This window comes from Anas acuta, chromosome 1, assembly GCF_963932015.1.
Source record: "Anas acuta chromosome 1, bAnaAcu1.1, whole genome shotgun sequence".
Lineage (NCBI taxonomy): Eukaryota > Metazoa > Chordata > Aves > Anseriformes > Anatidae > Anas > Anas acuta.
Window position 1 is genome coordinate 201,495,512 of NC_088979.1, and position 22,499 is coordinate 201,518,010.

General features: G+C 42.1%; 1 long non-coding RNA gene across 9 annotated transcripts in view; it reads right to left on the reverse strand.

Annotated features, from left to right (window-relative positions):
- Positions 1-22,499, reverse strand: part of LOC137849930 (uncharacterized) — a 106,636-nt gene that overhangs the window by 72,081 nt on the left and 12,056 nt on the right. Inside the window, exon 1 of one of the 9 annotated variants that reach the window (XR_011092179.1) lies at positions 10,924-11,102. The exons of the other annotated variants lie outside the window; for them this stretch is intronic. This is a non-coding gene — a long non-coding RNA (uncharacterized lncRNA). Of the gene's footprint in view, positions 1-10,923; positions 11,103-22,499 lie in introns of those variants that run through there. 9 annotated transcript variants of the gene reach the window in all.

Consider the following 22,499-nt stretch of genomic DNA (forward strand, 5'->3'; position numbering starts at 1 on the left):
CTGGAGGAGAAGTCTCTCTTTCCACATCTGAGCCCTTGCTGAGTCTGTTCCATCCTCTCTGCAGTCTCCCTTCCTCACACAGGCTCTTTTCTCATCAGTCTCTCCCCTGTCCTCAGAACAGATGGCCCAAGAGCTGTGCTCAGGTGTCCTCGGGGAATGCAGATCTCCCACCACCTGACAGAGGAGAGTGCAGCCTTCAATTCAAACAACTCATGACACATCCTACCTTGGGGTTTTCAGAAAGAGCCAGGGAAGGTCAGACTGCCACAACCTCAACAAACAAGGTCTGAGTTCTCACCTCCCTTTTTCCTCTTTGGGAATTCCAGCTTAGCTCACAGCAGCAGGGTACTTTCAAGCTAGGACCATGCTTCTAAATGCCCAGTTCTTTGTTTTGTCCCTGGTCTCACCCACAGCCCCGTGGTGGGTTTGGAAAACCTACTGACCATCTCTTACCAGGTATGAAAATGGGGTTCTCTAAGTTACAGTTTTTCTCCTGAAGGAAGTCTTCAAAAAGTTTGCTACACACAAAACTCCTATGAACTGGCATTTCTTGTTAACTCAAAAGCAAGTGATTTCTCGATACTTGTACTTTTAGCATCTGAAGTGGACACAGAAAGCTCTTACTGCGTACACAACTTCCTTTTAATTGCATGCTTTGAACGTTTCTAAAATACATACATCATAGGTGATCTATTTGATAGCAGAGGGAGGCACTGTAGTGAGAGCGAGCCTTCTGGGTTTCCTGGAAAATGAAGTTAAAGCCTCCCACTGACTCTACAAGTCGCTGAGTGCAGTTCCAGTAATAATTCATCATTAGGACTCTTCGAAGAACGGCTGTGTTTATTTCAGCACCGTTTAATGGTGATCCATTCTTGTATCACTTATTTCCACCTAGATGCACGCTAAATGGTGTTTTAGCAAGATCTGTCAAACTTGGATATCCTTTGTGAGAAAGCTTGTCAATAATGTCACATGCATTACTATTTGAAATATAGTAAGGGGAAAATAAGAGCAACCTACTGAAAATTTCTATACCTGGCAAGAACCTCCTGCTTTCACAGGTTTCTGGAGAAATAAGACCTTGTATTGTGAAGAGAATTATCTCCTCTTTATGGTGTTTTTTTTATGGTTTAATCACAAGTATTTGGTAAATAAAAAAGACTCTCAAATTATAATGAAGTACAAACAACTAAATCAGACTGCAAAGCCTTCTTCAAACTGTACCACCTCCAGTGAAGATGGTAACAACGCTGCCATTTTACAGCTGTACCAGGCTAATAAAAATCTGTGCAACAAATACTGAAATCAAAGAAGAAAAAGGAAAAAAAATACCTTCTGCCTTCAATAGAACCCTTAACTGAGAGTTCTAAATGAGAAATATGGGAATTTCCCCCATGAAGTCACAGGTGGCCTGACATTTTTCACCCCAGAAAGTTTCTCAAAGCTTGAACCAAAAGAAAAATATACAAAATATGTGTCAAGGATTGATCAGAACGTAAGACACCTTGTCTGGGACATGACTGCACAGCACACCAGCCAGCCAGCAGCCCCATGAAGGGCAATGGGACAGGTAACACAGGTGGGAGGCTCTGAAGAGGAGGAGGAGCAGCAGAACATCCCCAGGACAAGCGTGGCTGGGCACCTTCGAGGAGCTTTGTTTGAGAGAAGCCAATCCACACGACCACTTCTAAAGCGTTTGAGTTGACCATCCGCTGGCAATCGGTCAGATCTCGAGTGAAGTGGCTTCCTCATTCTCCACCGAAGTGGTGGCAAGAGCTCTGACGAACCGGGCTGCTTGGAGGAGTTCCTAAGCAAGACGGGAGGATAAAATAGCCTCTGCAGCTTTGTTTATCAGTTCCCATGTGTGAAACGCGATCTGTGGCTGCTAGGAGAATCTGTGAGGATGAACTCAATGAAATAATACGCAATCGGATTATCCAAAACCAAACGCACCACAGAAGAGAAAGAAATTCTTTCTAGTGAAGTGTTTAACTGGGCTGCCAGAAGAGATTTGGTATCAGCACGGCGAATAGTGAGAAGGTAACAAATAGTGACTAGATGCTTCATTCACTCAACGCTGTTGCCTAAACAATGCTGAAATCTTTTGAGAAGAAAACATAGCAACTTTCATTATAGAATATGTGCTATATAAAAGTGAGAGTCACTGGTAAACGTCAATGCAAGCATAAAACATGTTTTGACAACGCTAAAATCAGTCCATGCTTTCAGCAGTATTTGGAAAAAGACTTTTTCTGTATAGAAAGAACATCGGCGCTATCTGACACCCTAGAAAACTGGTACGTATTTGGACTTCTTACATCAAAGCTACATGCGCCCCAAGTATGTATTTTTCAATGGTCTTGGGAATCTGAAGAGGACCCAGTCAACTGGAAGCTGGCAAATGTCCCGGCTTTTAGGAAAAGTTGAAGAAAAAAAAAAAAAGAGAGAGAGACCCTTGATAATTATAGGCCTGTCAGTCTCACTTCAGAGCCTGGTAAAGTTACGGAGAAGATGGTTCTGGGAGTTATCGAAGGGTTGGAAGGGACTTCAAAGATCATCTAATTCCAGCCCCACGCCATGGCAAGGAAACCTCCACCCAGCCCAGGCTGCCCCCAAGCCCCATCCAGCCTGGCCTTGGGCACTGCCAGGGATGGGGCAGCCACAGCTCCTCTGGGCAGCCTGGGCCAGGACCTCACCACCCTCAGAGGGAAGAATTTCTTCCTTCTATCTACTCTAAGCCTACTCTTTTTCAGTTTAAAGCCATTCCCCCTTTTCCTAGCCCTACACCTCCCATTCTCACATACTGGGAATCTGCACTTTTGCCCTGCTAATAACCAAGACCCATTTGCTTCATACAAACCCTGCAGTAAGACAGTCAAAAGTCTTTGAGTATCATCTGCCAATTACCATGACAGATACTAAGCTTTACCAGGAAAATCAATATTAATACTCCAACAATATTTGCTTCTAAACTGCTTTTGCTACATAAAGTAACTTCAGTTTTTACATCAGCACCCTGACGTACGCACACCTGGCTGTGAAGTCGTGATGCTGACCCCACGAGGACCAAGCCACAGATGGAGAGACGACACCACACAAGCCACCAGCACAATCTGATCATTTATAGCACGGAGTGGCCAAGAACCAACAGCTGAAAGTCACTCCATCGTTTCACCATCTGCTGCTGGGACAGCCACCACCAGAACAGGCAGCCTTGCCCACACCTCCCACCCCGACTGCTCACTCCTGTCCTCTTCCACCTACTTGTTTGCTTCAGCACCCTTCACGCAGCTGTGTTTGCGCCAGATCTTCGTACCCAGACTGATTTTGTCGCTGCCGTTGCTGGTTCTGCAGGCGGGTTCCCTGTACAGCTGTAGGAAGATCGGGCCAGCACCAAGGGCCAACGCTTTGGCCACGCCAGCTGGCGCCAAAGCAGGAACAAGCGACTGCGGGAAGCTGACTGCTTCTTTCAGCAGCTCTGCCAGCTGATGCCAGCTTAAAATTGCTGTGAAACTACAGGAAACTAGGAACTAGGCATAAATGTGAGCTCGACATGCAGAAAAGCACAAAGGAAACGAAGAAAGCCCAGAACGTGTTTAACCAATAGAACAAATTACTAGAATTGATGCTGAAGTCTCCGTTTTTCAGGAACTTCAAAACAGACAGCATGAAAAAGGTTTGAAACAAATGCCTGTTGATTTTTCAGTCAAGCATGAGCTCAAAACAGGGAGTAACAGTTGCACGTAATGACCTACAACACCCTAAATGTCAGACGAACTGATCCAATGTTTCCTTCTGCCTGACATCTTTGAGCTGTGTGCGTGTCTCAGCTCTCTCCCCGGTTGTGTTGGGTCCACATACTGTAATTGGAAGCCCACAGTCGGATTTAATGCGATTCCCTTTGGAACATACCCCGGGGTTGAATCCGATTTCTTCACGTAGAAGCGAGAAGCTCTAACATTTGATCCAGAATCCGTACCTCGTTACACGGGAAGCTGCCGAAGTCTCGCTTGTTCCTGGTAGCAAGGCGGCAGTGAGGGAGGAGCAGCCCTGCTGTGCTCGAGCTGCTGACCGACCTCGTCAAAACTCACAGCTGTGAGCGCACTGAGTGACAATTTTGCTTGCCACAAGCAGACAGCCTCGGTGAGCAAGGCTCCTCACATGCAGAAGCAGTAAGTAGGAGGGGCAAAGGAGAAATCCTGGCTTTCTGCTCAGCGCATCTTCCTTCACACTTCGGTGTTGTATGGCTGGAGAAGATGCTTCTTCCCTGCTGCAGTAACTGTGTAGTATTTCATCATTTGCAGATAATCGACAATTTAAGAGGAAGTGTTACACTTGGCAGCATGTTGTAACTGCCAAGTGACTAAGAGCACCTTATTTAATACAATTTTGAAAGAAGTGCTTTATGGATCTACACCTGTACATTCTGCAAGGCAAAGGAAGAGGTGCTACAGTGCATGCCATGAGGAGCGTGGCCAGCTGCCAGTGCCCACACATACTTATTCTTTCTCAATCACTACCATACACACACTCACCCTTGGAAAAATAAAACACTCAGGGCATGTAGGAGCGTTTTTCTAGTGCTGCCAACTTCTGCCAAACTCTATTATTTAATTTAAAATAAAGATTATATTCATGGAAGCACAGATATTTAACTTAAAGCAATGTCTGTCACCAAAATAGAAACGGAGTGAGAAGGAACAGAGCAGAGCAGCATCGTTCTTTCACATTCTCTCCCCCTACTTTGTGTGACCAGCTCCTTTCAGCAAGTGGAATTAATCAGCACTTAATTGCACATCTAAATCCAATGTGCAAAGGCAGGATGTGGACTGACGAAGCACGGTCAGATAGCAGAGAGCACAGACACCAATATACAGGATGTGAAAGAATTGTTGGGAGATAACAGATCATCACACCTCAGTTGTTTGGCTTTATGTACCTTGAAAGCCAACTACAAGAACAGACTGTAACTGAAGATACCGCACAACACACAAGCATCTCAGCCATCAGGAGCCTTCAAAGTCCTATTACACTTTCTACAAACTCACATCCTTTGTTCTACGTTTGCTCTTTCAAGTGGCTTGCTTGTGGGACTTCAGACAAGCTCCTGAACAGAATGAACTGCATGCAGCTTACACTGGAGGAAAACCAGTACAGCACCAAAACCCAATGGTACACAACTCCTCGTCCTGCTGCTCGTAGCATTCAATAACTAGGATGCACAAGAAAAAACATTATTTCTGTAGATTATTAGTCCATAATAAGAATTATTCTTGCAGAAAATGGCTACCAGAAATGATTAACCTCTATTAAATGTACAAAAAATATGAAGAGACACCTGCAACTGTAGGAAAATGAAGAGAAATCATTTTTCTACTGTTTGGTTTCAACACTGATTGCACGACATCCCTAAGAAAGATTTGGGGCTGCACAGGGGAGAAGTAGCAGCCTTTTAATGCAACAGGCAAGTTCATCTAGGGCTAGCTTGTTAAGATGAGGAAGAGACAAATTAAATCAGCTCAGGCTGATTTGGCTGTATCATCAACAAAAGCTAGAGCTCCTGGGGAATTGAGGAGCGTGCTGCAGACACGGCTGTTACTGCAGATTCCTCTGCGTGTTGGGAAGACCAGAGGCACATACCAACCTTAAACCCAGTAAGGAACTCGTCAGGCACTTGTCTTATAGTTCTGCCCTAAACGTACACATTCAAGTAACAAACAATTGTAAATGGAGAGACTTAAGAAAAAACAAAAGGAAATTCTTCTGATTTAAAAGCCAGACCTGTGCTGTTCACTGTAGAAGGATTCCTGCTTGTCCTGTTGTTTGATTACTGCTGAAGACACACCAATGGTGCAAGAAACACGACCTCAATCAGCCCCTGCACCACCCTGCTAATGGTCCAGGTAATTTCAGGCCCGCTCTGAAGGTACCCAGAAAAAAAGAGACTCATTCTTATGGCTAAGAGCAATGTGCTGACTCGATCCATCATAAAGAAGGTGATTTGCCCTCTCGAGTGACTGATAAGATCTTGAATTGCTTTGGTCTTCCCTTTGCTACGCAATAATTACAGGCCTGAATCAATTCCATCAAAGAAAATCACTTCTAAACACAACCGAGGCATGAGTATTACAGAAATCTACTCATAGAAAAGGATTTACATTAATTTAAAATAAACAATGAAATCATGACTATTAGCAGGTAGAATCTCACAAAAAAAAATTACTAGTTCAAAAGGGAAAAAAAAATATTTCTTAACTCATAGGTAAATTCTATGCAAAGCCACCTGGTTTGAAATGGATTTTGTGAGTATCAAACTAACTCAATTCTCCTCATGAAAAGATAGAGAACTCTCCCTTTTTACCCTTTGCAATATCCAGCAAAACTGGAAGATGTGGCTGTATGACAATTAATTTACAATCCAAGCAAATTTTATCCCTAAAAAATTTAGATAAAAATATTTTTTGAAGGGAAGTAAAAAATTAAAAAAAAAAAGCCACAGTAGTCATGACAACCCTATTCTGTTTCCTTCTGCTCACCCATTTCATCAGTGTGATACCTAAAATAATCCACAGTAATTAAACGATCGGCAGTAGAGATCTACTGGTGCAGAAAATAACTCAAGAAGAACCAACGCTGATAACCAAGGGGAGCTGGCAGCACCTGCCAGGGACACACTGGCCAGCAAAGGTGCTCCCTGAGAAGCATGCCCCTCGCCCAAGTCCTACCAGCAAACCAGCAGATTTCCATCAATTTTGCTGCAAAGATAGGAGGAATCGCACTTGGCACTGAGTAGCTGCATAAATTTGTTTTTAATTTATTTTCCAGTTTCAAGAGATGTCTGAAGAAGCAAGAGGAGTATGTTAAAACATGCTGCAGACTAAAGAGACAAATGGCTTTAACCAAAAGAATGATGTTTTTTGACTGTCATCTACTATCATTGGTGTTCTTCTAGGTGTTCTTCTACCTAATTTGTCTTTATTTAAATAAAGTATTCAATGAAACCGATTTAAAACTGAGTGCAAGAGGAACAACCAACACTTCAGGCATTTTTATAAACTTAACGTACTGAAAATCATGCGTATTACACCTCTGCTACATGTGCTGACAGCATCGTAAATTAGGGGCTCCTCCCCGAACCCTTTAGTTGAAAACCTTAACACCTTATTTTGCATACATCCCACACAGATTGCTTCTGCTTGTATTGGATATGTTTTGTATAGAAGATTCTGCTGCTTCTCCTCTCAAGACAGTTCAGTCGCAAAGCAAAATAAAAAGGAGTAGAGGAAATCTTGATAGCAGGCTGTTCAGGATCCAGTCTGCCTAAATCAGGCATCATTAATAAGAGAATGCTTTGCTTCTGGTGCATCACATTTAGAGGACATCACGGCAGATAGGGGTTGTTTCTGGAGCTCTCCATGGCACCCATCTCTCTCCATGAAACTCAAGTAACTTAAAGACTGCATCAACAGGCAGCTAAAATTTACACCTTGGTGCCAGCACTGAAATCCCAGCTAGCAATTTCAGCAGGGCTTTAACAGATTGAACAGGAAGGTTTAGACGTACATGAACTTGATTAACATGACTCACTTCAACCTTTATTCCTCCCTAGTATTTCAACAGCGCTTTCAGAGATGGAGTGATTTGGGAACACGAGGAACATGGCCCTGTAATCCAGCATCTCTTTAATCAATCCAAATGAGTATGTTAATACCAGCAGTTAACTGCATTGCAGAGTTTCATTACAAGAACAGAGTAAAATTTACAAATATTATCTGTTTAGGATTTTAATAGCAGGGTGACCAAGGTAGACACCACAGTGCTAGGACATATTTAGTTTAATCAAACCGACTGGTCTTATTCTGTCCCAGAACAACTCATGGAAACCAAGAGAGATCCCAGATGAATCCATGTTAAAAAAGTGTTATATTCATTTTCCACTCTGACTGCAAAAGCCTATTTTAGCATATTTTAATTTTGGAAGAGAAACGACCCTGGATTCTACAGATTTTCACAGAAAAACAGCACAACACAGAAGTATAAATTGAGATCTCTCACACTGCACGGTAACCAAATCACACGCTGTTACCCTGGATTGGGATATGCCTCGCTTAATTTCTACAATGTAAGTGCCCTCACATAAACCTGCTAAAATTCTCACTGCAGGTGATGGAGATCCAGGTAAAATAGTTCAATTGACTAAATCCAGTCAGTCAAAAAAACAAAATGTGAGGAATCACATCCTAAACTTCCAAGCACTGCAGAGAGCCACGCTCTTGTCCAAAAGATGAAAACCTTGGCAAAATAACTTCTGAAGTGTATTTCTGCCGTCAGAAATGACGTATACAAACACAGAATATTAAAGGCATGCTGACCCCGTCCCAAGGAAACACCATGAAGAACATCAAAACCCATTCCACCCTCCCCCTCTGACCGCAGCCTCTCTCCATTGAGAGATGACATTTCACCATTCCCTAAGAGCAACGAACCATCACAACTGGTCTTGTTTCTGGAACCACCAAGTCTGCGGTACCGAAGCAGAAAACAACAGGGAATCCAGCACCTCGGGCAGAAGAAAGAAAGAAAGAAGGCAGAGGAGTACAATTTCTCTTGCACACAATATACAGCAGCTTGTCTTGTTTCACCTTTACACCCATAAACGCTGGGTGACCATGAAAAATGGAAACCATTTCAGACCTCCTCTTTTTTTCTTCTTGACATTGGATTACATTTGTCACTACCCATGCAAAGACAAGTTATTTGGGAAACACGGAACACACTACATGAGAATTAAACAGCTAGTACTACTCCTGTAAATATTTTACTACTTACTTTACATACTTGTGTTCAGTTTCCAAAGATGTTTTTTGGTGTCTGGGGGAAAAAAAAAAAAAAGCCAAAAGCAGTGTGTTTTCTACTTAAAACTAACTTGGCTCCAATGGTTTCTTAACCAAACAATCATAGAAACAATGCTTGAGGATGAATATTTGAGAGATGAAGACACAGAAAATATCCTGTGCTGATTTAACAGGCACTTCTCTGACCTTGATGTGGTATCAGGGAGGGGCCTGACTTTTTGACTGAATTATCCAGTCTGATCACTGCACTCCCATCGTCACTTCCTAGCTTGTCATTCCTGTTAATGATTCAACTACCTCTCAAGTATTCCACAGAAAAGAAAAATATCCTGAACAATACCAGGAATAACATTCCTCTATTTCTGTTTTGGTTACATTTATGTCAACCACCTTTCCCTTCCAACAAATTTCGAGACAGCTTTTGAAATACAGAGACGTCAATTCCACTAAACCTATCAGCACTGTGGTTGGAAACAAGCTGTGCAGGCTTTATCCTTAGTGGCCATGAGCTCCGAGAGGTTATTTCTCCATAATGCACAAAGTTTAACGCACAGGGATGACCACTCCAGTCTATCCTTTGTTCTCCCTCTTTTCTTCCACTCTGTTCCTACTAAATTCAAGAAACTGGCACCAGGTAATGCAAATTGACAGCAACAAGCCAAGGCCCTGGAAACGGCTTCTTTAGATACTGACTGCCAACGTCACAGACCCACTCGTGTGCTTTTCAAGAGCTGTTAAAGGCAGGTCACGTGAATAAATAGGAAAAGCCTTCTTCAAGCTGATGTCAGTTCAACCACCTTATCTTCAATAGGCCACTACACTTGACGCCAGCCTCACACACTTCCCCTAAGACTGTGAAAGACTAGATATAAAAATACTCTTCTGCAAAGCCAAGGTGCTCGAAGCAACCTGGATCTGTAATAAAAAAAGAACATGAGATTGATTCAGGTCGAGCTTGGTACCTAGAACAGAACATTAATTGCTATACTCCAGTTCAGAGCTGTTTACATGTCTAAGCTGACATTGCAAACATTACCTGCCACTGAAATTGGTTTCCTCTTACAACAAAGCTCTGGTCAAAGCAATGTTAGAACACGATCCTCTGACAGCTGTGCAACAAACAGCTCGTTATCATTCCTCAACTCATCCCAGTTTTTATTACCCCAACACAACTACCACCTGTGGCACGTAAGCAGCATCAGGAATTTCATTTAGCAATGAAACCTGTTTTAGTTAAAAAGGCTAAAAGGGAAAAAGAGACAAAAGGCTTGCATTAAAAGTATGAGGGAAAAAATAGCACCCGCTGACTACAGGAAAATGAAAATACGCTTATTTCTGGATAAAAAGCTGAAATAATCCTTTAATTAAGTGATTGTCGTGATTGTGAAGTAAGTTGTAGGATTTCTGCTTAAACGAAGCATATTTCTCAGAAATTTGCTTAGAATTGCACAGAAGTGCTTTCTGTCTTTTGGAGTTACACTAGGGGAAACCAGCAATAAGAGAAGCTCCATCAGGTCCTACACCAGTCTGTGACAGCACAGTCAGACGCTGTTCACCTTCACCATGGAAGCAGTACTGCCTTTGGCAATCCACTGATGGAAATACAGCATTTTCCATCAGTGCTGCAGGAGTTCCTGTACTTCTGCACCAACGGGAGCGAGTGCCAAGACTGATTATTCATGGAAAAGACACCATAAAAAACCCTGTATCTGTAAAGATAAAGTCTGCATCCTCCCCCTTTGTTGATCTTTTGTTTTAATAAAAATTAAAAAAAGAAAAAAAAAAAGAATGAGTGGTTCATTCTCCCATATTCCAGGAAAAAAAAAAGAAAAAAAAACACATCACTGCAGAATGATTTTCTCTAGTTCCCATTATTTGGGTCCGACTCCGAAGGCCTGCTTCAGCCCCTGCTCTCTGGAACGCCTCATAGGCTGCAAAATGCAAGTCTAGCAGATCTGCTGAAATGGAGTCTAACCACTGCAAAAATTAGGATTTCACAAATGACTACACTGCTAGCAGCAACGCACAGAGTACCCTGATCTGCTGCACCACAAATGCTAATACTCACAGAGGTACTGCTGTGTGTACTTCAGTCTGAAGAGTCTGCCCATCTGCCTGGTGGCCTGCCTTCATCTTCCTCCTTCTCCTGTCTCCCCCTGCCCTGGTCCTTCTTCCAGCTCTGCACCAGCTGCCAATCTGCGAGTCTCACAGCTGAATTTTATGACACTGATTTGATGTTACTCACCAAACAAGATCTCAGTATTGATCTGTTTTGGAAACTCTCTCAAATTCTGAATCATTATCTGAATGTAAATCCTTGAATGAGTTCCAAAGAACTCGCTTTTAGTCAAAGGTTAACAATTGCTATGCTGTTAAACAAAAACCTAAACAAATACATCCGTGTAATTCAGTATTGTGCAGCAAGCTATTTGCTTCCTCATTTAAAGGATCTGAATAATCAAAATCTTGCTTCCCTACCAACATGATACTGCATCTTGAGAATGCTGCAAATATCCTGTGATACTGTAATTACTCACTGTATAAATACTCTGACAGAACAAGAACCATACTTCAGCACGTATTCATTCTGAAAGCAGCTTGTCTCATTCTGTTAGTCCAAGGCAGCTCTTCAATATACAGCATTTTCATCCAACTTTGGGAAAGAAAAAAAAAAAAATAATATATATATATATATATATATATTTTCTTTGTCTTCTACACTTAAGTTTTGCAGTTTGGTCCTCATTTTTCATACTAATATCAAAAGGTTCCCAGTCTTTGCTCTGGTTAGATTAATCAAGGCCTAACGCTTTCCAAAATTCTAACTAGATCATTTACAAAAATGCTGCAGGCCTCTAATCCTTCAGCAGCATTATGCAGGGTTTCTGCTTATAATTCCATCATTATTTAGAATATTCCTAATATGAACGGGAAATGGGATCTTTAAAATAAATAATCCTGAAAACAGACCAAAAAGCCTCAGCCTGACAAAGCCCTCTGTAGTGAAACGCCTGAAGAACCTGAAGCACTTTTCTGAGTCAGGTCCTACTCCAGACTTCCAGAAAATTCTGCAAAATAAAGGAAATCTCTCCAGAATCCCTAGCAGCAACGCTGCAGAAGGAGAACAGTCTCGACAACCCTGTAATTTGATTCAAATTGAAGACATAAATGATCCAGAAGTCTAAAGCCCGAGACGTGCAGTGTCCAGCCTGATGCAGAGAATCAGCAGATAGTCGGCGCAGTCGGGCAGCAGGCTGGGTCCTCGCTTTTCTACAGTTAAGGGCCTGACACAGAACAACAAGTTTTTGTGATAGAACAGACTGATTCCCACAAAAAAAAAAAAAAAATCAAAAAAAAAAATCAACTGAACTGAGATAATACAAATGGAGGGACAAACAAATAAAAATGGTTGGCAAGAAAATACACCAGGTTTTGCTCAGGATATTAGCGTCACGAGGATTAAAGCACAGCAAGTACTAGCAAATACATGAAAAACTCAGCTATAATACAGATAATGAGCAAAAAGTGCAAAGGTTTGTTTAAAGCACAGGAATTTCCATAAAGCATCCATACAACAATCCCAGGCCCAAGTGTTCTCGCAGGGAGATACAGGGGGTTGTTGCTACGTCCAAGAAAATGAAACTATAGAAACTAGCTGCAGTACTGAGGAGAATGTCTCTAAGGAAAGTAAGTATATGAACCTAGAGAAGTAAAACTATTAATTCAACAAGTAATATCTTTACTTCAGATTCTATCTTCCTGCAATCTAAAGGGCAAAACAATTGCTGGGTTTTCAAAACCACTTAGACCTCGGCTGTGCTCCTTATTGTAGCATCAGGTCTCTTCACTGCAGAGGACTCAGATGACGTATTTTCACTTTTATGCAATACAACAACTATTACAGAAGTCACAGCGAGTTGTACGCAATGGCAGCCTTTAAGATTCTATTCTATGTAACCATAACACATCACACTTTATTAATAATCTGCATCTTACTTTCTCTTTCTCTCCATCTGGTGTTATGTTCATGCATCCTTCCCCAATTTTAAATTTGAAAGCATTTTTCATTTTCTCGTGTCATTTTATTTAAAGCATATGCTTCAGTTATCATCTTTGTCTGCATGTGTGATATCAATAACGATCCGATACAGAAAGAGTCAGATTCTGAAATCTTTATTAGGTAACAGCTTGCCTCAGCAACACAGGCAGTCTACAAACTATTTAAATCAATTAGACTAATTTCCATATTACTCAACCTGGTACAGCTACTGTACATCAGACTCTAAGTAAATACATACAAACAACTAAAAGGAAAGCGATTTGCAAACACCAGATCACAAACAGATTACACGTTAGCCAAGATGACAGCAAGTGCCGCACCAAATCCAGCGATCCGTCTTACGGAGCTCCCTGCCCAGCAGCAGCCTCTGTAAACACTGCAGAAAAAGGTGCAAGAAATTCCTCCAGTAAAAAAAAAAAAAAAAACATACAAAAACTGCTAACAAAAAGGGATCGCTTCCACCGAAATGTCAATTACTGCCTGGCGTACGCCCTTGAGAGTAAGCGTTCGTCTGATTCACTGACAAAGCAAACACGGAGATTTCCAAATGTTATCGTACTCACTTCTACTCTGTCACACAACTTTCCCTTTCAATTTGGAAAAAAATAAAGTATCTGAATTAGCGCATTATTACACGGCAACCTCGCGACGCAATTCTCTGGGTCTTATAAACTAGCACCAAAGCAGTTAATGCGAAAAGGTAAACAATTAGTTCCTTAATGTTGTGGTCTGTGTGTCCTCCTAGTGATAACTATCTGAAACTGCAGTGATACTGCGAAGAGCTTTGCTGTGGTTAACTCTTCACTTACTTCATCTTATTTTATGTAGCGTCATCGCAGCTGTCAAGCCTGATATTGCTCATGCTTAGCCACGCAGGCAAAATCCTACAAGTTCAACAGTAGGTAGGCAGTCAGGAATACAATGAAGACCCAAAGATTACCAGTCATTATTGCACACCAAACATAAAACTAATAAAGCAATTTTAAACATTTTTGAAGATGATGCAAATGCTAAATAACCTTTCACAAAATACTTCATGGTTTAGGTTTTCAAGCAACACAGAAAACTAAGGAACACATTCCATCGTCATTTCCAGCTAACCGTGTGTGCCAAAGTTTCACCCCAAAGCTACCTACTTCAAACAACAAAAAACACAGTGTTCTTTCAATCCAGAAATTACCTAAAACGTGAACTTCAACCCCAAATCCATTTCGACAAAGCAGCAGCACACGACTTGGTGTACATCACAGTCCAGAGACTTCAGATCACTCAGACTAAGCGCTTTTCTATCATAGCTTACTGCATTTCATCCTTCTGCTCCTACAGACTTTGCCTGAGGTTTATTTTTCACCTGCTGGGTAACCAGACCATGTACTGGACAGAGAAGGTGAAAATTGTGAGAAACTCCCAGATTATCCCAGCCTGTGAAGGAAAGTAACAAGATACAAAGCAATGAAAAACTCAAAGAGGTCTACTGATTTCACCTGGGAGAAGTCCACCTGGACCTGGAACCTGACCATCAGGATGACTTTTTTGTCTAATAACCCCCCGTATGAACCACCTGAATGAGTACCTGCAGTTCTTACCAGGAGGTTAAAGGCAGCATAAGCCATCCTGTTCTCCCCAGCCCTTCGACACCAGGAGAGGTGCAGAGCCGTGCGGTGTGTGCAGTGCAGTGCCACGACTGCTGCCTGGGCAGCTGTAAGCAAGAGGCTCACGTGCCAGAGGCAAGGCACAGCCTAAACCAGTATCACAAGATCCTCAAGCTCTGCCCTATGAAAAGCAAGCAAAGCACTGCAGGGAAAAGTGGAAATGGGCTTCGGGCTTTTTTCCCCCTGATGTTCCAACGCTGCCAGTGCTGTGAAGTGGTAACTTTTATCAGTTATTAATGTCTCAGAATGAACTGATCACAATTAAGTGATAATCTGACCACACAGCGATTATATGGGAAGGGTACATTAGCACCTCATGTGAAAGGCACGAACTGAACCTGGTATGGTAAAGCTAAAGCCTGACAGCAAACAAATGCACACTCCCACAGCTCCCAGTAACTTTAGTACACAATCATTTTCACATTAGTAGAGGAGACAATTTTTTCAATAACACTAAAAGTAAGAACACAGTGATGTAGACTTTGGTTCTACTTCATGTCCACAAGTTTGGAATTTGGACAAGAAAAGTGAGGAGGGAAAATAAAAAAAAAGAAAAAAGGATCAAGAGCACAATAACACAGCTCTCCCCAATAAATTCAGAACCCATGTCCCTCATCCAGTAGCCAACAAAGCCACGTAAAGCCAGGGTTTGAACTGCATTTTTGGAAATCTCTAAAGTGACTGTGGTATGGGCAGATGAGGCTTGAGATTTTAAAGAGTTATGATGGACAAGCTATTGACAAATGCTAATTACCAATAAAATAACCATGGCAACGGTCAGGAACATTGCCAACTACAGGCTGACAGGCAGCATGTCTTTACAGAGGCACAGAGAATGACTTTATAGAAACAACACATCAGTATGATGATTGGCTAAAATAACATGAACTGTTCCTAAGTTTTAAAAGTCTTTGTATTTTCAAGAATTTCCCACTGCTATTATTTCTATGAAATCCAGCAAGTTACGTTATTCTGTTACACGGTCAAACAAAATACCTCATTTGAACTGAACAAGTATATGATTAACCACAAAAATTCTTATTTATCTTCCATCTTCAAATGGACACAAGGTTCTCAAACTCATTTTGACCGCAGAAGTTCTTTATGTTCCTGTATTTCAGAACTTCAGATGATTTGCATATCAAAGCAGTTGTTTATAAAGCTCTTCTGGTCTGTCTTCACTCTGATCGTATATATATATTAAACTTAATTAGCCTTTCAGCCAACTAAAACAATGCAAAAAAATAAAAATAGTGACCCACACATTTAAATGATTACATTGCGTTTAAGAGGCATATACTTTTTTTAGCAATTTCAGTTTGTCCAATTCTGGTTAAAAACAACTCTTCTGAACTACCCTGAAACACCTTTTTCCTTCTGATGTGCCAGGCTCTTCAGATCTTGCCTGGCTCCCACACACAGACTCACCTGCTATAGCTTAATTAATACATACTGCTCAATTATGACTGCATTTGGATATTTTAAACATGGTCACAGTTAAAATATTCTCTGACATTATAAACAATAATATTATATGATCAAAAAATGTTGCATAAATGAAGTGTGGAGGCTTGTTTCGTTGCAAGCAAGGAAGCATATATATGCTTGCTTCCTTTTACTGCCAAATCCTTCAAGTCTTATGAAATTTGATGGTTACTTTTAAAACCTAAGCGTTCAGAAACCGACTGTATGATAACTTCGCATAAAGAAAAGCCCAAGAACAAACTGATTTTAACCGGCATTGCCTAAGAACAACTGCCCCTCAGATATCCGTAACCCAACAGGAAAATAATACATTAAGTACTTTTGCTGATGCTGGTTTTACCTCATTATCTTAATCTGATTATTTCTCAGCGTATGATTCACGGTTCGCTCATGTTTGAGACCGTCAATACTTGCTGCGTGTCAGACTCTAAGCTGCTTCCACACTACCTCCTCCTGCTCTGGCTTTGCAAGCTACCTTCTCCGCAGCACCTGCAGCAGGCAGCCCATGCCCTCCGTCACCAAGCGGCCCTATTCTACGGCAGTACGTAAGCGCTGGAGCAGAAACAGAAGTAAAGTGGACAGTCAGAATCGAGAGGAGAGGAAACAAAACACAGCTGAGTTTTTCGAAGAAATACATTTTTAGATTTACCATGTAAAACATGGTTTTCAGGAAGTGGCTCGTACCGGAAGCCAATGACCTCACTGCTTCTTATAAATACTGTACGATTACAAAATGAAAGAGAGCGCTACGACTTGCTAACGCTTTCTTTTAACATCCACATGTTAACTATTAACTCAACGCTCACCGGTTATCAAAACCAAACTCTAAACGGAAGGAATAAGAATTTTAGAGGTTCCAAATACGCATCAGAGCAACACTTGTGTCATTCCAAGCAGTGAAACACCATTACATCTCTGTAATGCAATAATCCCTCCATAATTACTTTAACTTCTGAGTCTTAAAAACCTATTGTGCGGAGCCCTGACAGGCAGAGTCACTCACCCCTTGCACCTAAACCAATCACCAAAAAATAAAAGTTGATTCTCTGTGAACTGTCCCCACCCCTCTCCTTCCATTTGCTGAACTGTCACTGCTTCTGGGCCATCTTGTCACTGACACCACAACTTCTCTGATAAAACACATCCCCCTTCTGCAGCTCAAACAGTACTTTCCCATTTGGATTCCTCCCAAGGACTTGACCAAAGCCTGGGGGAAGGCTGACTTCTGAAAAAGCAGGTCCTGCCGGAGGAGATGTCAGGTTATTCCAGCACGATTTATTTTTGATCAGCAAATTGTATTTTCTGTGCAGTATGCTCAATACCTTGCTCTCTTTTAACACTTTAGTATGGCTTCAGTAGAATTCTAGGAGTATCTAGCTGTCCAAGTCCAAGTTTTTAGGTTCAGTTTATTTTTGAGTTCTGGAAGAAGCGTACTAGTTCAGCTATTTCAACATACATGTGTTTAAAAAAGAAAAACGCTCCTACTGCAGTTCTGGAATAGTTTAAAAAAAAATCCTTTGAAGTTTTTGGAGCATATCACATCATCCAGACTTGAGTGCTTTAGCATCTTTCACTCTTACACCCACCTCTGTTTCTAAAGCCTTATGTCCATTACCCATCCTGCCTTCTCCCCACGTCCCTACGAAGGGGCTGAACCAAACCAAATGCTGTCACCTTCAGTGTGGGCTTCACCTCCCCTTCCTACGTTGCCATCTGAACAGCTGAAGGCTCTATTAGTATTTATCACTGTTTGACATGTCTTAACAGGCTTACTGGTTCCATTTATCTGCTCATCTCCTACAGCAGGCTTTTCCCTGCAGCTCAGCCCTTTTACCACTCCTTACATTGTTTCTTCTTTAATGTACTTATCCCCACACTTGCATCAAAGCGTTCATGGGTTTTCCTCAATTAATACAAAAGTTTAAGCAGTTTTCTATCAGCTCTTTTATCACTGATGGAAAGGAATTCCAGGCTTTCTCTATCTGCAGCTTCTCTGTCTGGTTCACTTCCCTGCAGTCACTCAAAATGAGCTGAAATGCCTTCAGAAGAACTGGACCTCACCATCTGCTTCTTCTAAATCCATCACAACATCCTTGGACGTGTCTTACATCTTGATAAAACAGAACACCTAACAGTGCAACTTTTCTTTTTTTTTTTTTTTCAAAGCATGGAACATATCTAAAGATCTCTACATGCAACTTTCCATGATCTTTGTTGATAGAATGGTGTAGATACTTTGAATTACATAGTTATCAGATAAGTTTGGAGACTAGAGGCTTCTTGTGCTTCCCCCCCCCCCCCTCCTTTATTAGTAATCCTGGCCTAAGAATAATGAACATGTTGATGTTTGTTGATAAAACTTAGTTACAAAAGGAGAACCAGGATATCACACAGAAGGAGCTGAATAATCTTAAGAACTTGAATAAGAGAAGTGAATTTCAGCAGCTGCAGATTTAGTCATATACTTGAGCACAATATGTATTTCGGCCAGGTAAACAGCTCCTCAATTTGGAAACTATGCAGCAGGGAAAGTGCAGCCCATTACAAAGAAACCATGGGTCACTGGCTGGACAGAGGTAAGAAATAAAGCTACCAAGACCCCAGTTTACAGCAGCAATTTTGGATGCAGTCTGCAAGCAGCCCTATTATACCGTGGTCCCTGTTTAAGAAAGGTGCAGGCTCCAGCATCAATAGAGAAAACATTTCAGGTAGCAGGAACGGCACCAGATGGTAACCTCTACCTTTCAAGTGCCAGCCCTGCATTTGCCAGAAGGAACGGGATTCACTGGTTAAAAAAAAAAAAATTAAAAAAAATAGAAAAAAGCTGTCTGACCACCAGCCGTGGTCTCAGACTACAAATTATAATTTCTCAGCCAAGATCATTAACGGCAGCCAAATGATTCAATCTAGACCACGAGTAGGAAGGAGCAGAAGAGGAGCACCAGCATAACAAACGGAGCGAACGTGGTTGCTTGTTCCTGCTGCCTCCCAGCAACAACGGAAGCCTGCCTGCACGAGCTCTTGCTGTTATTCTCTGCTCCATCGGTGGTTTACATTCAACTGCTCAACGGCAGGAATCGGCTGAACGGAGCAGAGAAGCACCTGCAGACTCCATGCCGGTCTCAGCTGGGAAATGACACCGCAGCACCGGTTCCAAAATGAACGACGGGACCGTGAAGTTTCCGAGGCAGGAAATGGAGGACGATTCACGCAGTTATTTCATGCAGCCTCAGCTGCAGAGCAGCAGCTAACAACTGCACAATGATTAAGAATAGTTCCTTCGCCCATGTTTCTGCTTTGATGAGCTATTCCAACTGCACCACACATCAAAGCCCGGCACAGCAAGCTCACTCGCCACAGACTTTAGACATTCTGGAGGATATTAAGAGACACCAAGGGACACCGTGTCCCATGCTGCTTTAAGCGCGGGCAGTAGGCACACTAAGGTGCAAATCCGTCTCCGATTTGAGCCAAGCATGCAGAGCAGACACGGTTCAGGACGATCAAAAGAATGGAAAAAAATAATCAATCCTGGGAGTTTTGTTTGCTTACCTGACCAAAGAGGCATAAGTGATACAACTCCTAGCCATAAACCATTAGATGAATAAACATGAAAGAGAGCTACATGAGGCAAAACCTTTTTTTGTTGTTGTTGTTTTGTTTTTTAATAAAGAGGTTATAATAATGGCCTTGAAACCTTTAAGCTGGCAATTGGAAGAAAGGTTCTAATCAGAACAACCAACGTTGTAGAAATCTTCCGGCTTTGCAATAGGGGGTAAACAAACAAACAAAAAATAAACACCACCATTTTTAAGAAGAGTTTCATTAGCTTGAAACACAAATATACAGCCATTAAACCACATCAGACTTCCTACACCAAGTGACAAGACTGAGAAACCTTAGAAGCCTATACTAGTTCCATGTATTTACCACAAAAGTGAGCAGTAATTCTACAGTAATATCACAAACACTGTCAGCACTACGTATCTTAGACCAGGAATTCAAGATAAGAAAAAATAATTATCAGCTACTGAAGAAATAAGTAGAATTGACCCAGCTTAAAAAGTTCTGTGATCTAAAGCAACCCCTTCAGCAAGAAAACAATAGAAAAAAAAAGGAAACATGTTTCATCAAGCAGTAATGGCTTTAAAATGACAAAGGAGAGATTTAGATTAGATATAAGGAGGAAATTCTTCTGAGGATGATGAGGCCCTGGCTCAGGCTGCCCAGAGGAGCTGTGGCTGCCCCATCCCTGGCAGTGCCCAAGGACAGGCTGGATGGGGCTGGGGGCAGCCTGGGCTGCGGGGAGGTGTCCCTGCCATGGCAAGGGGTGGCACTGGGTGGGCTTTGAGGTCCCTTCTGACCCAAACCAGTCTGTGACTCCATGGAACTTACATTACAGCTTCTCCTGAACAGAAGCAGATATTTAGGTTCAACTATGACAAGAAATGTGTTACAGAAAAATATTTTAAATACTACGTAAAGAAAGAGAAATGACCGCTACCTATTAATAGAATACTTTAATGAGAACAAGCACGCATGGGCAATGTTGCCCTTTTTCAGTTTTAAAGCTATGTGGAACCCAAAATATCAGCAATATCATCCACTACAGTATTTTGCTCATTATTTCCTTCAAGTACACATCCCTGCTACCGAGTAAGAGCACCTCCAGCAGCTGACCCCCAGCAAGTTATGAGCAACTCCTTGAAGACTAAAGTAAGTTTTAAGACTTGTATGCGCAATAGGGCAACGTCCTAACTTGGACTGATGCAGAAGTAATAGTAAGACTGGTTAATTTTACAGGCACGTAACCTAGAAAGATTTATTTAGAAACTAGCAATCCCAGAGGAAATTTCTACGTTGGGAGTTAAGTCAACCCTGAATGCCCCACATTGTGGTAAGTCAAGGGCAGAAGAAATCCTTTAAAAGAAAACAACCATAGTAACAAATGCATGGTAATGACTCATGTAAAAAGAAAAACAAAATATTTCCAGTATGCGAGCCAGATGACTGCTGGACCACATCAGTTTATGGTAAAACACAAGAACAGATTTTTAAACATTTGAAGATAAGCTCTTCAAAAGCCAGCGTTATCCTGGGCCAAGACATTAATCTAGTGGCAGCACAATGAGATATCTTACTAGGAAATCCAAATTGAAGATTCCAGCTTTGTTCCTGAGCTGACTTCTGTACCCCAGGTTAAATCCAGCACCAGTTCAGTGGCTCCTCCGAGAAGAGGCATTACGCCTATTCTCTAAACGTGCCAATTTGATTTTTTGTGTAGGGTGTTAACATTTGTTTTCCATCCTATACTGAACTTTTCCAGAAGAGCCTCACCTGTTCCAGCCTCCCTGCGCTGACCATCTCTCTGTTCTCCACAGACTCCACGTTCTAACCTTACCTAGCTTGGATTTCTTTCTGTGCTCCTGCACCTTCAGCTTTCTTTTCAGGAGCTGCTGCCTCCAGACAGCGCTCGCTTGCTGCTCCATCTGCCCATGCACCAGTTAAAGCCACAGCCAGCTTGCCTTACGCCTTACCAGGGTTCCTCAGGAGAGCTCACAGCAGTGCCTCCAGCCCCTGCTGCTCTTCACAGACTTCTCCCCTGCAGCCCCCACCTCTGTTACTCGCAACACTCACGGAGATGAGGAACTCAGCAGCAGAATAACTGCAAATACAAGCAACCTGAATCCTGAGCTACCGGCAGAGCTGGTTAACATAATGTAATACTTAAATATGCTCTTATAAACCACAGGAGGGATTCGGCAGTAGATGATACTATTAATATAAATATTATTTAACAGAACCCTTGAGAGACACAGAATGTAGAAGTAGAGGGGTCAGCTGAATATCAATTAGCTGAGAGAACGCAGCTTTACAGTCTTTACCCATTTTAAATGGAGATAATGATGGTAGCAGAAATTAGATTCTGAAGCCAGTTCTGTAAGAGATGCTGCTACGAAGTCTGTCTTAAAAGCAAGCATCCTGAGCTTGCCTGAGCATCCATTCATGCACTGCCTGCAGCGGAGCCGCTCGGAAACACCCATCTCACAATCACAGGATGTGGAGGCATTCACTTCCAGGCCCCGGTCAGCAAGAAAACCAGATGACTGTTCCATTCCTCACTTGAGAAATCTCGAAGTTATGAACCATACAGCTGCAATCTGCAGGAGGATTTCCTTAAGTACCAAGGCGGAATTTGCATTCGTCCTCATGCTTCGGCTGGGTGGCAGGGAGGGGCAGGAGAGGAGAACGTGCGTTATCGCTGCAAGTCAGGCTTCGTCCCAGCACAGCTGAGCTCGGGCACATGCACAGGCCACCACGAACGGCCCACGGCAAGGACAGGGTAGGAGGACAGGTCCCAGTGCTGCCCTTTTCTTGCTCTGTTTTCTCCCCTTCCAGATTCCTTCTTCAAAACTTGCAGAGCAACCAAACCACAAAGGTAAGCTG